At 38.0% G+C, this 15,390-nt stretch overlaps 2 pseudogenes; one reads left to right on the top strand and one right to left on the bottom strand.

Annotated features, from left to right (window-relative positions):
* The first annotated feature begins 1,995 nt into the window (after positions 1-1,995).
* LOC113902131 lies at positions 1,996-3,108 on the top strand (annotated as a pseudogene).
* A 2,121-nt stretch (positions 3,109-5,229) lies between these two features.
* Positions 5,230-8,563, bottom strand: LOC113902155 (annotated as a pseudogene).
* Between the last annotated feature and the right edge of the window lie 6,827 nt (positions 8,564-15,390).

Raw genomic sequence — 15,390 nt, 5'->3', positions numbered from 1 at the left:
TTATGGACTCTGTGGGAGAGGGAGAGGGTGGGAAGATTTGGGAGAGTGGCATTGAAACATGTAAAATATCATGTAGGGAACGAGTTGCCAGTCCAGGTTCGATGCACGATGCTGGATGCTTGGGGCTGGTGCACTGGGACGGCCCAGAGGGATGGTATGGGGAGGGAGGAGGGAGGAGGGTTTGGGATGGGGAACACATGTATACCTGTGGTGGATTCATTTTGATATTTGGCAAAACTAATACAATTATGTAAAGTTTAAAAATAAAATAAAATTAGAAAAAATAAAATAAAAAATAAAAAAAAAAGAAATTTAAATAATAAAAAGAAAAAAAGAAAGTTGACCGCCGAAGATTTGATGTTTTTGAAGTGTGAAGACCCAACCACTCCATCCTAAAGGAAATCAGGCCTGAATATACATTGGAAGGACAAATATGAACCTGAAACTCCAATTCTTTGGCCACTTGATGCAATGAGCTTACTCATTTGGAGGTCACTTTGATTTGCCTGTGAGTGTGGGAGCCCAACCTAGGTGCAGGGCCTCAGGGGCAATCGCTACTGAATAATGACATTAAAGCAAGTGCATTCCAGCCCTGTGTGACTCTCAGCACACAAGAGACTGGGAAAGCTATCTATCTTGGAGGAAGGAAAGGCAGGCAAGAGAATGTGTTTTCAGGGCTATCCTCGCAGCTGGGGTTTGGCTCCTCAGAGGTCAGACCACCAAGCCTGCTCCAAGGGCCTCAATTCACAAGTCAGGGCCATGTGTCACCCTACACTTTCCGAGCCTTGCAAACACATTTCTAGATCAGTGCAGTACTGCTCACGGGGAAGGAGGCTTCAAGAGTGTATCAACACCACAGTGGGGTGCGATGCTGGGGTCACCGAGCTGAGGGCACCTGGCACCTCCCATGGGCCCCTGGTGAAGAGTGGCAGGAGGAGCCCTGGCTTGCAAAAAACCGAAGCAGAGAGCACAGCTAGCTCTGATAGAAGGAAACAAACAGCTACGGGAGGTCTTTGCAACTAGTTGCTGGGCCGCCCCACGTTAGGGCTCCCCGGGCAAAAAAAATCACTAAAAATTGGTAACACCAACAATGTTACACCAATAATTTAGAAAGTATTCCTGATTATGTGTTGAAAACAATTCCTGTAAAACCGTTTGTTCCGTTCACTCACTCAGTCGTGTCTGCCTCTTTGTGACCCCATGTGCTACAGCATGCCAGCCTTCCCTGTCCTTCACTGTCCCCCAGAGATTGCTCAAACTCAAGTCCATTGAGTAAATGATTATAAAGGACTCTACTTTTTAACATATGTGTATTCTAACTACAAGTGTACTTTTTCACTTTTAGAAAGTAGTATTTGAAAATGAATAAATTACATATGAATCCAAAATTTGCCTAATTCACAAATAGAAAATTTAATTTCCTCCACTTTTCTATCCATGGAATATCCCGTTTAGCTTTGTATTATATTTAGCATAATGAACATTTGTTAAAATAAATGTCTATTAAAACAAATAAAATGTTACATATTAAAGTTTTACTCCACTGAGAAATAAATATGGGAGCAGGATATTTTAAAATGTCTTAATTCTATTATTTAATATGACTAGAAATAATCTAAACCTAAAATATTACATATATTTATAAACATTATTTTTATTAAACCTCAATTTTTGGCTTCAGAAGATTATAAATAGACAGGAGAGTTTGAGAAGGGATATATTTATTTGTTCTGATATTGTGCTTCAGAACTTCTGGGGAACTTCCCTGGTGGCTCAGATGGTAAAGCGTCTGCCTGCAATGCGGGAGTCCTGGGTTCAATCCCTGGGTCAGGAAGATCCCTGGAGAAGGAAATGGCAACCCACTCCAGTACTCTTGCCTGGAAAATTCCATGGATGGACGAGCCTGGTAGGCTACAGTCCATGGGGTCGCAGAGGGTCGGACACGACTGAGCAACTTCACTTATTCTGCTTCAATGAGCAATAATTTCTCAAGTTAAAACACACACGTTTTGGCATCTGATGACAATTCCTTACTCCTGATAACTTATCTTCTTTAACTTGCCTCTTTTCAGCAGTTCAGAGACTAGAACAAATGACTGAAGAGAATATTACCAGGTGATGGAACTCGTTCTTTTGGGTTTTTCAGTCCAGAGAGAGAGTGAAATCCTTCTCTTTCTTCTCATTCTAGTGGTATATTCTCTAACTCTGGTGGGAAACGTTGGCATCATTTCCTTAATCCGGTTGGATCCTCACCTTCACACACCCATGTACTTTTTTCTCAGTAATCTGGCCTTTGTAGGCTTTTGTTACTCCTCATCAATAGCCCCAAAATTCCTGGAGACACTCCTGACCAAGCACAGGTCCGTATCTCTCTATGCATGTGCGCACAGCTGGACTTTTTCCTGAACTTCTTGATTTTGGAGACGTTCCTTCTTGCAGTAATGGCTTATGACCGCTATGTGGCCATCTGCAATCCTCTTCTCTACATGGTGATCATGTCTCAAAAGGTGTGCATGCAACTGGTAGCAGGCCCTTACTGATACAGCTTTTCTGTTGCTTTCCTCCACACAGTTGTTACTTTTCAATTGGTCTGCTATGGCCCCAATGTTATTAATCACTTCTATTGTGATGATGTTCCTTTGATGGCCCTTGCCTGCTCAGACACCAGCCTCAAAGAGATCTTGATTTTTATCTTTGCTGGATTCAACATAACCAGCTCTTTGACCATGGTCCTTATTTCTTACCGATACATTGTGGCTGCCATCCTGAGAATCCAATCTGCAGAAGGGAGGCACAAAGCATCCTCATCCTGTGGTTCTCATCTGACTGCTGTCACTGTATTCTACGGGACTCTGATCTTCATGTATCTGCAGCCCAAATCAAACCATTCCTTTGACACAGACAAAATGGCCTCTGTCTTCTACACAATAGTCATTCCTTTGTTGAATCCCATGATCTACAGCCTGAGGAACCAAGAGGTAAAAAATGCCTTGAGAAGCCTTTGAAAAATGTTATTTCCTGTCTCTAATAAACACTAAGATGTATCTTGTAACACTGACTGCTTTGGAACTATGCCACACGCAGATGTGTTGTTTTTATTATCTTTGATAGGTTAATTTTACTTCTACCATTTTTATATGAGCAAAATGACTTTGCAAATGTGTTCTATTTTTCATATAATTTATAAGATAAAAGGTTTAAAAGATTATAATACACATTTTTAACAAATTGCTACTATTTGCATCTGTGACACTTGATAGTTTTGACCTGGATAGTTTCTATTTAACTGATAAGATTTAGCCACTGCTTTCAAAAATGCTTCTATTTTATACATTGTGCAGACAGAACAAGGGAGGTGGTAAAGTAAATTTCTCGTCCATCCCTATGTCATTCCAGGCAGTAGCTGTTCCTCAACTGCACCCTGTCTGCTAAAAATCATTCCTCTCTGCTTCTGACTCCCACTAGATTCACTGTCGGTCACTCTGTCTAATTCCATGATTCTCGTGTTGTTTGAAAAGATGTCATTTTTCGACATGCAGATCTGGAAATCAGGGTCAGCTTTTGGAAAGTCATACTCTTTTTCTGTATCAAAACAAAAATGCAGACATACCTATATTCCCTCAGCAAAGCTTAAGATCCTTTCATATTTTAGGGATTTGAAGAAATTACAATGGTTTGACAGGAAGCAGTAGTTTAAAACCAAGTTATAAATGTGGTTGCTGTCAGATGTCAGGAATATTATTCTATGTTGGGGTGGTTGTAAAGTGATGCAATCTAAGACCCATCAACTGGAATGTTGTTTTTTTTTTTTTAATTCAAATTCAAATGTTTGGTGTCTACCAAGTGGGTGATATTGTGAACTATTCTCATAGGGCAAAATCAAAAACATTCCTGAATATGGTGAATAGTCTGCTATTTTGGAAAATACTGGCAAAAAAATTGATTGTATAAGTTATTTAGAAACAGTTTAGCTTATTTTTTCCAAGTTATCTTAGTAAACATTTCCTTGTTAAATTAGATTTCACATTTATGTGAAGACATCAATATTGCCATGTTAAATTATTTATATTAAACTTTATTTTAATTTATGCCTCACCTAACCTCAACACCATTATTAAAGCAGCAACAAGGTGTTCTAAGTGGATGTAAACTGTACAAATTCTGAAGAGAAGCAATGAATTGCAATCCTGATTTTCAAGTTCTTAAATCAACTTCTTTTGGGGTCAGAGAGCACAGTTGCAGAGAAATTAATCTTGGGAATCATGACTATCCATTGCCAAAGATAAAACTCAAGAGAGGAGAACATCTTTGTTGTTGCTATTTTTTAAACAATTCCAAAAGTATAATTTAAATAGTTAGAAGCACAGCAGCGAGCTTCTATAGTGAACTACAGAGTAAGGGCTGGACCTGAGATTGGCAATGTGAGAAGGGTTTAAAGGTCAGTGAATCTTTTGAAAGGAATCTGGTGCCCCTTCTGGGTAGCACACTGGATTCAGGGGAGGTTGCTGCAAAACCACAGGTTTACCAAAGAAACTTCAGATACATTTGAAGACCTCCTAGAGCAGAAAGGATGATAGCCTGGGAGACTAAGAAAAACTAAGTAAAACCCAAGTTCTAACTTTTAAAAATTACTGAAAAGAAATATATTAGTTTCATCAGTCTGCGTTAACAAATTACCACACACTCATTGACTTAGAACAACAAAAATTTATTTTCTCACAGTTCTGGAGCCTACAAGTCTGAAGTCAAGGTATTGGCAGAACCAGGCTCTCTATGAAGCTCTAGGGGAGCTTCCTTCCTTGTTTTTTCCAGCTGCTCATGGTCCCAGGCATTCCTTGTCTTGTAAGCATCTTTCCAGTCTATGCCATCTTCTCATGGTCATCTTCCCTCTACATCTGTGTCCAGATTTCTTCATTCTTGTAAGGACATCACTCACATTGGATTAACAGTCCACCTTACTTCAATATGACTTCATATTAACAATTGCATCTTCAACAACCCTATATCCAAATAATGACCCTATAACCCAATGATCCTATAACCAAACTCTGAAGTTCTTCAGGTTAGGAACTTAACACATCTTCTGGGGGAACAATTTCACTCATAATAAGTGCATGTAAGTGTGTGCATGCTCAGTTGTGTTCGACTCTGTGTGACCCTATGGACTGTAACCTGCCAGGCTCCTCTGTCCATGGGGTTTTCCAGGCAAGAATACTGGAGTGGGTTGCCATTTCCTTCTCCAGGGGATGTTCCCCCAGGGATTGAAATCATGTCTCTTGCCTTGCAGGTGATTCTTTGCTGCTAACGCATTGGGGAAGCCCCACTAATAAGTAAGGACAGTTAAAGATGTGCTGGCTCAAATGTATGGTGAAAACACACCTTATCTACACCTGCAAGCACAGCGCAGACAAAAAAATAGCTGAGGTTTCCTAAGCTTAAGAAAGAGACTTGTAAATACCTAAAAAGGCTAGCGAAATGGCCTAGATGACAGGTCAAAAGGGATCCAAAACCAGTTAATGTGACAACTGGAGTCTTTAAAGGCCATAACAAGCCCAAGGACTCATCAAGTAGTTAGGACAAAGGGATATATAACCTAATATCTAATATAGATCAGAAGCTTGAGTTTTTATCCTTCTGGTTAAGACAGAAGACAAGATGCCCTTCTCTCAATACCAGAATAGTTTCTGAAGAGACTTGATCATTCTCAGGTAAAAATTGTCCTAGTGAGTGGTAGGATACAGAGGTGAAGTGCCAAGGATATGTTTATGGAAAGTATTATAAGAGCAAATATAGCACTATAGCTAAGTGAACTCCCAAGATGCAGTGACTTAATAAAGTAATTTACTCCTTTCCCAGGCAGCAGTATGAATTAAGGGGTTTGGGAAAGGCAATTAGACCCTCAATATGTGGTTTCTATCTTTGTCTAAAAAGTGATCATTTCAGTGGCAACATTTTCAAGTGGGAAGGAAGAGAAAAAAGTCCATATCTAATGGCTTTAACATAGAGAAGGTGATCTTTAGGTTTCAGGCACCACTTTCTACTGATGGCTCATTGCCAAGACTTGACAACATTATGTATCCCAACAGCTGGATGACAAATGTTTTACTTATAAAATAAAACATAAAATAATGGACACTGAGGAATATGTCTGCCATAAGGATGATAGAAAATGTGCTCTTAAAGGGTCAAGTTATAATGATCTCTGTCCGTACGATTGTTTCTTGAGCAGCCTATCATTTTATACTTGACACCAACTTGTTAGAAGCCAACTTGGGTGATTTAAAAACATTAAAAAGAAAAAAAAATCCTTTGTTAATGCAGTTTCCAATACTAATCAAATAACACTTTTTCTTCCTGCTCAGAACCTAAAGTTATGAAGAAGAACTCTCCTCCCACCATCTGCTTTTTCTCAGAACCAATCTGAGGGGATGTGGCTTGTGGGCAATTAGTAAATTAGCCTGAGTAACAATACTTTCTGCGCTTAAATGAATCCATCTTTCCAGTGATACTACCACAAGTAAATGTTACTTCTCAGAGTCTTTCTACACATGTTCAATTGTGCACCCCTTTTAATTGGATTAGCCCTTAAACAAGAATAAACTCATTCATGAGAAATTACTTCTGCTTCTGATTTGCTTTTATGCTGGTATTATTAGCAAGAGTCAACAAGGACAAAAAATGTATTCCACTTATATTAAGAATGGAGGTAGATTAAGTAGACACCAGTCAACATAAATTGAATTGTAAATGTGTAATCAGACTTAAGGAGCTAAATACAGACCTAAGAATGTAATGTTAGTGACAAGAATTTGGAATCAAACAATACCTTCATCATAGCAATCAAATGTTTAACAGGACATTCTTCTGATCAAAAGTTAGATTTTAAATGACAAAAATCCATATTACTTAATTTTTTTAAACTATGAGGACATAATAGGCTTTACTCATAAATTTTTCACCTATTTAAATTAATGAAGAGGAAAACAACTAGCCAAAATCCAAACCAAAGAGTACAATTACAGTGAGTCAACAGATTGTTTGAAATACAAATACTGTTAATTATAGAGCAATACATACTGAGAGTATGTACAACCTTCTGATTGATTCATGACACTAGTTGAAGATTCTGAATACATTTTTGTTTTCAAGAGTCCATGCATGTATGAATGTTATTGACAGCTTTTTTGGTAAATGAGGATCCACCAACGTTTATATTCATGGAAAAGTGATGAAGTCTTATTTTTTTCTCATGAAATTATATATTACTTATAAAACAAGTGAAAAGCAATTATATATAGAAAATATCCTAAGAAAGCATATTCAACTCTTACAAAGATACCTCCAAATTAATGTGTGCTAATCCAAATGTATTTATGAGTTATCTGATGAATACACTTAGCACAGTTTTACATACACTGTGACTAACAGTAATAGGTCAGGGTTAGTATGTTTGCATATGTAGATAAAGGAGGCTTAGTCCTGAGAGTCCGTTCACGGGGTAAACCATCACTGTGTTAGACTGGACCTCTTAGTATATTTAAGTGTTGCCGGTATACAGTCTATTTTAAACAGGGTTATTTATATGCCTGGACACTTATAACAGAAGTGGCATACACGGAATTATGCACTGCAGGTTCACTGCCTCAAGTTTCCCTGACGATTGCTTTGACGACTGCCTCTTTCACATCTTCATTCCTCAAACTGTAGATCATGGGATTCAGCATGGGAATCACTGGGTAAAACACAGCCACCATCTTCCCCTGCTCCACAGACTCTTCAGTGGGCCTCCTGAGATACATGAAGAGGAGAGTCCCATAAAACATGGTAACAGCTGTCAGGTGGGACCCACACATGGAGAATGCCTTCCTCCTGCCATCGGCAGAGCACATGTGCAGCACAGCCGCTATGATGAGGGTATAGGAACTGAGAACCACTGAGACGGAATATGTGAAATTAATCCCAGCAATAACAATCATGGTGCATTCTTTACTGTGGACCCCTCCACAGGCAATCTTGATAAGAGGAGGGTCAGCACAATTGAAGTGGTTGATTTCAAAGCTTCCACAGAAGTACAGGCCATATGTCCACAGTGTGCAGATTAGGCTAACAGAGAATCCATAGATGTATGTCACAGAGATGAGAAGAGCACAGACAGTCCTGGACATTTTACTGCCATAAAGCAGAGGGCTGCAGATGGCCATGCAGCGATAAAAGACCATCACAGCCAAGATATATACTTCCACGTGGACAAGGGCTGTGAAGAAGTAACACTGCACCAAACACCCCACATAGGAAATGGTTTTTGTCTCTGATAGTAAGTTTTCCAGCATCTTCAGAGTGACCTTGGAAGAGAACCACACATCCACAAAAGACAAATGACTCAAGAAAAAGTACATGGAGCTCTGAAGCTGGAGGCTGATGCTGATCAAAATAATCATACCAATGTTCCCTATCAGAGTGATCATGTAAACTACTAGAAACACCACAAAAAAGAGACCCTGAAGCTCCTGACGACTGGTCAACCCAGAAGAACAAATTCTGTCACATCTGTGAAATTTGGCATCGCCTTCACTTAGACCCAGTCTGCATTGCCTATGGACAAATTAAAAGAAATGAATGGATTTATTTTATTCTTGAAAATTTTGAGTCATGTTTATCAGTATTCTAGTTCAAATAATATAAAAATCAACGTAGACTTTGCACAAAGTTTAATATGAGTATATAATCATTTATTTCCTTTAATAGGCCTTATAAGTAATTATTACAATATTTATTAGTTTCTTAACTCTAAAACAGACAATTACATTCACATACTACTAGTATTAGACACTTATTTTTGATAAATTATTTCAATGATGCTAACATCATAGAGTGCTAATAGAAGTAAAGCTAGACTGAGAGTCATCAGAGAATGACCAAATCCATTTAAACATATTGTCTTATAGGAAATGACTTGAGACTCATAAATGTAAATATTCAATAAGGTCAGACAACTACTTTGTGCTGACCAGGGAAGTAATAAGAGTGAATCATTGAAATGCCATTGAATACTATTTTTGTGTACGATGGTTGCCTTTCATTGTCTATATTAATACAAATGCATGTGTAATATTAACTTATTTCCCTATGACTTGGAAGATATCCTTTTTTAAAACTGTATTTGTTTGTGTATTTTTGGCTGTGCTTGGGCTCCTCTTGGTTGGGGTGTGTGGGCTTCGCACTGCAGTGGCTTCTCTTGTGGCGCACTGACTCCAGGTGAGCAGGCTTAAATAGCTGTGGCTCACAGGTTCTAGAGTGCAGGCTCAGTAGTCGTGGCTCTCGGGCTTAGTTGCTTCATGGCATGTGGAAGCTTCCTCCAACCAGGGATCGAACTTATGTCCCCTACATTGGTAGGCATATTCTTATCCACTGAGCCACCAGGGAAGTCCAGAAGATATCTTCTTATCTATGCAATTTTACGGGAGGATTGTCTTAAACCTTGGTCTTACAATCTAGTCAATGACATACTTTTCTACACTATGCCAGGATATGATGTAAAAAGCTTTCAACTTATGAAAACCCTAGTCATGTTTTATTTATTTAGTAATCACTTGCTTGATTACTGCTGCTTGCAGGGTGAGGTAAGCAGTATTTAACAACACAGACTGTATCAGTTTAACAGTTATCTCAGAAAAGTAAACCACAAGTGGATCAATCACCATATCAAAATTATATCAATAGATAAATTCTATATACATATAAAATAAAATTCATGTGCCATGCTCTTAAAATTATTGTCTTATTTCAGATTCTACTGCTTTTCAGCAACAGTCCATTATATGTATAATTATTTATTTTCAAATTCAATGTCATTACAATTAAAATGTCCACAAGGAATATTTTCTCTGTTTAATACACTTCCCTAGATAAGTCTTCTGAGAAGTAATCTGCTCTGAGTACTTAGGGATGCATCTGTAGGATTAACATCATCTTGGGAATTTAAGATCCCCATAGTAACATTGCTTGAAGGGAATATTATGACATAAAATGGGCTGTAGTTATAATTGCTTATAATAATTCATTTACAAACATCAAAACCAATGTTATGTCAAATATATTTGCTATATTATATTTATTATTTATTATATCTAGAAGTAGTCTAAGTTTTGCAATATAAAATTGAACAAGCTACACAAGATTTTGGTTTGCATCATAATTGATTCTTCTTGAAAAGGAGTGAATGAAAAATACAGAAATGAGACAATTTAGGGAATGGAACTACTGTGAGATGAAAATGGAGCATGCTGATAAACACAGAAATAAGAAGAGGCAGATGCACACAGAGTGGTCAAAGATCTCTTTGAGGATGTGACTTTTCAGTTATGGGCAAGTAGCCAGTTACGTAAAAATATTGAGGAAAAAGAAAATGAAAATACAAAAAGTTAGAAGAGGAACTATTTTTAAAAATGTATAAACTCTATGATTGTATCATGGCTCCCTCCAACTAGTAGCAACTCACAATTTGGAAGTTGATTAATCTCTGTAAACACTCTTCCTACCCCTGAAATTATTCATATGGGAATTAAATACACCATAGAGAAAATGATTTGGGCACATAACAGTCACTGATATTTCAGTTCTCGTCTGGGTTCACCTGTACCCTGTATTTTCATGCTCATAGATCTTCTGGCTTCTAAGTGTGGATAAACTAAGCCAGATGAGAGTTACTGATTTTGACTGGGAGATAGAGCTAAGACCAAGAATTTTCATATATAAAAACTCTTACTTCTGCTTGGTGAACCCATAATTACCTAATTAACAAAGTTTGATTTGGATTATTGGTACAACTAATTATAAGAGGATGAGATCATTAGATAGCATCACCAACTCAGACATGAGTCTGAGCAAACTCTAGGAGATAGTGAAGGACAGAGGAGCCTGGCATGCTGTAGTCCACGGAGTCTCAAATAGCCAAATATGACTTAGTGACTGAACAACACCAGCAACTAAGTATAAAATATATAAAAAATAATGAAGGCACCTAAGAAACATAAAGTAATACTACTTCTCCAATTTCCCTTCCTGTGTGATATGTGGGTTTTCTTCCACTTTTCATAATCATTAGCTCTGTGATAGTAGAGTTTGTCTCATTCATTTTAGAACACTTCAAACTGACTACAGTAGTTGTTATATACTGTAGACATTCAGGGATATTCACACGTGATTTTTAAGCATCCTGATCTCCAGACCAGCTTCATAGAATGCATTACTGCGTCCATAACTAATAAAATCTCTATTTAAAAACTGCTCTAGTGGCAGCAGTCTCAGTTTAAGGTGAGATAACAGCTACCTTTTGCTGACTCCTTACACGATCTTTTATAAACAAAGGTCCCATGAGAGAGGTTCTAATTAGCATATCTTTCTGAAAAAGGAGAAAACTGAAGCACTGACAGACCTGAGGCTCTCCTTGGATCAGACATCTGCAAATTGGCCAGATGGAAATGCAAACCAATTAACTGAACTCTAGGGGTACATTCAATAACTTTATATCACTACTGCCTCTTTGATAACTTTTTCTAATATTCTATTTCTCTACATTTAAAATGCAGTTTGATTATTGTCCAAAAAAGGGGAAAAGTTACCCTTTTGATAATTCATGCTTGATGAACCGGAAGAGCTTGACACGGCTACAGAGCCTGAAAACCAGTTCTTGGACCACCATTGGTCCTCCATGCCTCTCAAGGTTCAGTTCAGTTCCGTCGCTCAGTCGTGTCCAACCCTTTGCAACCCCATGAGTCGCAGCACGTCAGGCCTCCCTGTCCATCACCAACTCCCGGAGTTCACTCAGACTCACGTCCATTGAGTCAGTGATGCCATCCAGCCATCTCATCCTCTGTCGTCCCCTTCTCCTCCTGCCCCCAATCCCTTCCAGCATCAGAGTCTTTTCCAATTGGTAAACTCTTCGCATGAGGTGGCCAAAGTACTGGAGTTTCAGCTTTAGCATCATTCCTTCCAAAGAAATCCCAGGCCTGATCTCTTTCTGAATGGACTGGTTGGATCTCCTTGAGAGTCCAAGACTCTCAAGAGTCTTCTCCAACACCACAGTTCAAAAGCATCAATTCTTCGGCACTCAGCCTTCTTCACAGTCCAACTGTCACATCCATAAATGACCACTGGAAAAACCATAGCCTTGACTAGACAGACCTTTGTGGGCAATGTCTTTGCTTTTCAATATGCTATCTAGGTTGATCATAACTTTCCTTCCAAGGAGTAAGCGTCTTTTAATTTCATGGCTGCAGTCACCGTCTGCAGTGATTTTGGAGCCCCCAAAAATAAAGTCTGACACTGTTTCCACTGTTTCCCCATCTATTTCCCATGAAGCGATGGGACCAGATGCCATGATCTTCGTCTTCTGAATGTTGAGCTTTAAGCCACCTTTTTCACTCTCCACTTTCACTTTCATCAAGAGGCTTTTTAGTTCCTCTTTACTTTCTGCCATAAAGATGGTATTATCCCATAGTCCTAGGGCCAGATGACTGAAGTAACTTCTCATAGAGAGCCACTTTATTAGATAACTGTGCATCATCTTTTAAAGCAATTAAGCATATAGAATGTATAATTTAGAAATTTTTAAAAATCACTTTCATTAACTATTCCAGAATTTTACACACACACACGATACAGCAAAGGTATAATTATTTCTTCAATATAGTGAAAGACAGGGAAGCGTGGCATGCTACAGTCCATGGGATGGCAAAGAGTAGGACACAACTTAGTGACTGAACTGGTAATGACAATCATTCCCAATGACACAACACTTTCAATTCCATTCAGATACACTTTAAAACACAATGTGAAAATCACTGGTCTTTGTAGAGAAGACATAAAAGGCAAAACCTAAAGAACAAAAATTCTTGTAAGTCCCTATGGTAGCAAGATATTCTTATGAATTTTTATATCAACTATTAATATAAATAGTAATATTTCCCAAGTATATAATTCCAGACAATAAAACACTGTGATAACAAATAGGTCCACAAGTATGGTCTTAGTCTCTTCTTCAAAAAAGGGCTAAAAACTAAAGATGTGACTGCATTAATCTCTATTGCAAAGAGTATAAAATTTGCAGACCTACCTTCAGCAGCAACAAGAAAACAATGATAATTCCTCACTATTTATAATAGAATCTTGAACACTGCACACATTGAGAGCATCTCCCCAAGGAACTATCCAGATAATGATGAAACACATTATAATTAAAATTATAGAAACATCTCAGGAGTAAGGGAAGTTAAGGAGGGTTAATCAGAAGAATGTCTTCTGATAACATTACATGACCAGTATCCTTAATGTCATGGGTATGATCTCGCCCATCTTCACATGGTATATTATCTGCCTCAGGAAAGCACCTTGCACCTCAGGAAAACATTCTTGGTTTGCATTATACAATGTTGTTCAGTCACTTTCTTTTATATTGTACTTTAGTTCTAATAAGCATTATCTTTCAGGCCAAACACAGCAATGCACACCCTATGCATCTCATGGCTGTTGAAGAGATCCCAGGTGCCTCCAAAGTACAGATCACAGAGAAACATCTAGGGAGAATGAGTACAAGTAGAGGTCATTAGTGGAGAAGTTGATTGTAGTAGAACAATTTATCAGTGAACTCTTTTCAGGCTCTTTTTGGAGTCAGTAGAGCATCAACTTCGATGTCAGTTAGAGTGTAAATAAAATCTTAATTCTGCACCATAATTAACTGCCTGTCTTTGGAAAAGTAAGGATTTTCAGTTTCAAAGTTCATCTGTAGAAAAAGGAAAGTGCTGTCTCCAATGAGGTATGCGGATCGCAGACAACATTGGGAAATTCCTAGCACAATGCCTGTCTCTGATGAGGCAGTCAAAAAATTGAGATGAGCCATGAATTTTCACCTATTAACAGTTCACAAGATCTCGCCACCTATTTGTGATTGTGATCAGTATTATCTCTGTGTTGAAGGGTAAAATATTAAAAAAAAAAAAACTAAGTAAAATAATTCTGAGGTTCAGTTTCTCCACAAAATATGGATAGTAGGGGCTTCCCTGGTGGCTCAGACTGAAAAGAGTCTGCCTGTAATGCAGGAGACCCAGGTTTGATCCCTGAGTCCTGAAGATCCTCTGGAAAAAGGAATGGCTATCCACTCCAGTATTCTTGGTGCTTCTCTGGTGGCTCAGACATTAAAGATAGCTAGCAGATTAAAGAATCTGAATGGAAACCAAGATTGTTCATAAACTCCCATTTGTACTACCTCAATTTTGCTGGAAAATCATGGACAGAATAATACTCAGGCAAAGTTTTCCTCTTCAGTGCCCAAGGATCCCAGACTCCTTAGTTCCTTCTCACCTTTTATGGAGAAGCTACATAAGGCAAACTCATTTGCACCAGATTATTATAACTTAACTTGCACTCCCTCGAGAAAAAGGGAATTTAAAACAAGAAAGCATTGTGTGTGTGAGTGTGTCTGTATGTGTCTGTATGTGTGTGTGTGTGTGTGTGTGTGTGTTAAACAGGAAGACAGCAAAGAAGAGAGTCAAGGTTAAATACATTTTATACTAGAGATGCTTAACTATAAAAAAAATTGATATATAAATAAATGTATGAATGAGATCCATTTTTAAAAGTGCTTTACAGAGCTATCCTGAATTTTCTGCAAATAGCAAAATTGCTTTAAATTCTCCAAAAGAATCAAGATTTGGGGAGATTATGAGCTAGAAGTGATCTTGGAGGTCAGATACTTCATCCTAAAAATTAACTGGATGAATGACACAAAATGAGTGGTTTAAGGTCACCCGCAAATTATTTTGAAAATTTGAAACTAAAACCAGGAACATGACTTAACCAAGAATCTTGACATCATCATTCTTCATGCAACACTGAAACAAATCTCAAAAGAGTAGAGAAAGTGGTTCATTTAAAAAAAAAAAAAAGAGGTGACAAATATTATCCAAATCCACTTGCCAATTTCACTTGCTAAATTCAGACTTAAATTGGAGAAAGTAGGGACAACCACTAGACCATTCAGCTATGACCTAAGTCAAATCCCTTACAATCATACAGGGGAAGTGACAAACAGATTCAAGGGATTAGATCTGATAGACAGAGTGCCTAAAGAAATATGCACGGAGGTTCATGACATTGTACAGAAGGCAGGGATCAAGATGATACCCAAGAAGAAGAAGTGCAAACACACAAAATGGTTGTTTGAGAAGGCCTCACACATAGCGGAGAAAAGAAGAGAAGTGAAAATCAAAGGAGAAAAGGAAAGATATACCCATTCAAATATAGAGTTCCAAACAATAGCAACAGAGATAAGAAAACCTTCCTCGGTGATCAGATAAAAAGCCTTCCTTGGCAAAGAAATAGAGGAAAAAATAA

Source organism: Bos indicus x Bos taurus, chromosome 12, assembly GCF_003369695.1.
Source record: "Bos indicus x Bos taurus breed Angus x Brahman F1 hybrid chromosome 12, Bos_hybrid_MaternalHap_v2.0, whole genome shotgun sequence".
Taxonomy (NCBI): Eukaryota; Metazoa; Chordata; class Mammalia; order Artiodactyla; family Bovidae; genus Bos; species Bos indicus x Bos taurus.
This window is presented reverse-complemented; position numbering and strand designations above follow the sequence as displayed.